Source organism: Sprattus sprattus (assembly GCF_963457725.1).
Source record: "Sprattus sprattus genome assembly, chromosome: 3".
Classification (NCBI taxonomy): Eukaryota; Metazoa; Chordata; class Actinopteri; order Clupeiformes; family Clupeidae; genus Sprattus; species Sprattus sprattus.
Window position 1 is genome coordinate 57,939,543 of NC_137922.1, and position 2,500 is coordinate 57,942,042.

General features: G+C 44.8%; 1 protein-coding gene across 1 annotated transcript in view; it reads left to right on the top strand.

Annotated features, from left to right (window-relative positions):
- The window catches only part of LOC308362915 (rho GTPase-activating protein 23-like), a gene marked incomplete at both ends in the record, with an annotated part of 13,562 nt that overhangs the window by 1,103 nt on the left and 9,959 nt on the right, over window positions 1-2,500 (top strand). The gene's annotated exons all lie outside the window — the stretch shown is intronic.

Here is a 2,500-nt window from a genome sequence, read left to right on the forward strand (position 1 = left end):
ACAGAGAGAGAGAGAACACATCCATACAGAGAGAGGGAAGGTGAGAGAGACACACACACACACACACACACACACACACAGAGAGAGAGAGAGTGAGAGAGAGAGAGAGAACACATCCAGACAGAGAAAGGGAAGGTGAGAGAGAGAGACAAACACACACACACACACACACACACACACAGAGAGAGAGAGAACACATCCATACAGAGAGAGGGAAGGAGAGAGAGAGAGAGAGAGACACACACACACACACACACACACACACACAGAGAGAGAGAGAGAGAACACATCCATACAGAGAGAGGGAAGGAGAGAGAGAGAGAGAGGGATAGAGAGAGATAGAGATAGATGCAGTCATGTATGTTTTCATGCATGTTTTCATGCATGTTTTTCTGCTCATAGAGATGTCAATAAAGCTTTTTGAATCTGATAGAGAGAGAGATGGAGAGAGAGATAGAGAGAGAGATGGAGAGAGAGATGGGGAGTCCCCTGTCCCACATGTTGGAAATGAACCTGTTAGATGTCCACATTGTTTCCATCTATAACGTATTGTTTGTTTTTATTTATTTATGTTTATTGTGATTGTACATTATGGGCCCTATCTTTGCCGATCAGAAACGCAAGTAGGACGGCGCCAAGCGCAAGTAGCTGTAGTGGCGGCTCTATGGCGCAGTTGCTATTTTAACGGCGGAAAAAACACACTTGTGTCCAGCGCAAGTGTCAAAAGGGTTGGTCCAAAGGAGGTTACTCAGCCATAGGTGTGGTTTGGGCGTAATATGCAATAAACCAATCGGAGCGTCATTTCACATTCCCTTTAAGAGCGAGAAGCGCATAGTCCATAGCGGCTTGTTATTTTGATGGCGGAATTACCTGGTGGAAGACCGGAGAAGTTCACAGCCGAGGAGACCGACGTGAGATTTACACCAATTTTTTGGCAAGCCATATATAATTACAAGGAAAATAAAGTATTTACCACTTGAGGAAATCATTGTGAAATCCATATCCAAGATATTTTAAAAATAAGCATACATGTAGCCTACACATTGACCCAAATGATTCAGGTTAATTGAAGCTGCGTGACATTTGATTTATTGTATGGCTTTGTAAAAAGCCGGGAGATAGATATATATGGGGATGCGAGAAACCCTCCAAAAGTAAGCAAAGTCAAGCAAGCATGTCAAGATATTGCCGTGATTGTTTCTGCAACGGGGCACCCGAAAACGTTGCCGAAAACGCTATAATGACGTCCGGAGACGTGGGACATCCAAGCTGGAAGGTAACACACGTTCTCGTGCCTTCACGGGAGGTGGATCTGCCTCGACCCAGGATCTGACGGCAGCAGAGGACATCGCCACGTCTACCCTCACGCCTGAAAGCGTGCAGGGATTTGGGGGCATGGAAATCGGCACCCAAGCCAGTGCACCAGCTGACCAAACCCAAGGTACATAAATAAAGTCCACATACACAGAGATGAGTTTACAAGATTTATAATAATACTGGCATTAAATAAATGCAACAAAGCCATACCATAAATCAAATGTCACGCAGCTTCAATTAACCTGAATCATTTGGGTCAATTGTGTACGCTAGATGTATGCCAAGTTTTTAAATGTCTTGGATACGGATATCAAAATGATTTCCTCATGTGGTAAATACTTTATTTTCCTTGTAATTATATATGGCTTGCCAAACAATTGGTGTAAATCTCTCGTGAAGACGACAGAAGTAAAGTGTAGCCTACAGGTCCTATACTGTGCGGGCAAGCACATGCGCCCTTAAAATAGCGTTCTGAATACGCGTTACAGACTTTAGACATTGCGCCTCACATTAGACCAGCTTTTTTTTGGTCAATGGCGCACGGCGCACGGCGTTGTTTTGAAACTGCAAAATACCACTTGCGCCAGAGAAACGCCTTCTCTGTTCCGCCCCCGCCCATGTCGACGCAAGTTCATTTCGAAGCGCGCCTCTGGAGGGAAAATCGCGCTGTGCGCCGGGTGCAAGATAGGAATGATACATGCGTCGGTGACAATGTCAATTGCGCTGGGTGCAAGATAGGGCCCTTAATCTTAACATGCTTTGGCAACGTTGTATAGTATGCAGTCACGCCAATAAAGCCTTTTGAATTGAATTGAAGAGAAAAATAGAGAGAGATATAGAGAGAGAGATAGAGAGAGATAGAGAGAGAGAGATGGAGAGAGATAGAGAGAGAGATGGAGAGAGATAGAGAGAGAGAGATGGAGAGAGATAGAGAGAGATGGAGAGAGATAGAGAGAGATATAGAGAGAGAGATAGAGAGAGAGATGGAGAGAGAGATAAAGAGAGAGAGATGGAGAGAGATAGAGAGAGAGAGATGGAGAGAGACAGAGAGAGATGGAGAGAGATAGAGAGAGAGATGGAGAGAGATAGAGAGAGAGAGATGGAGAGAGAGAGAGAGAGATGGAGAGAGAGATGGAGAGAGATAGAGAGAGATGGAGAGAGATAGAGAGAGAGAGAGATGGAG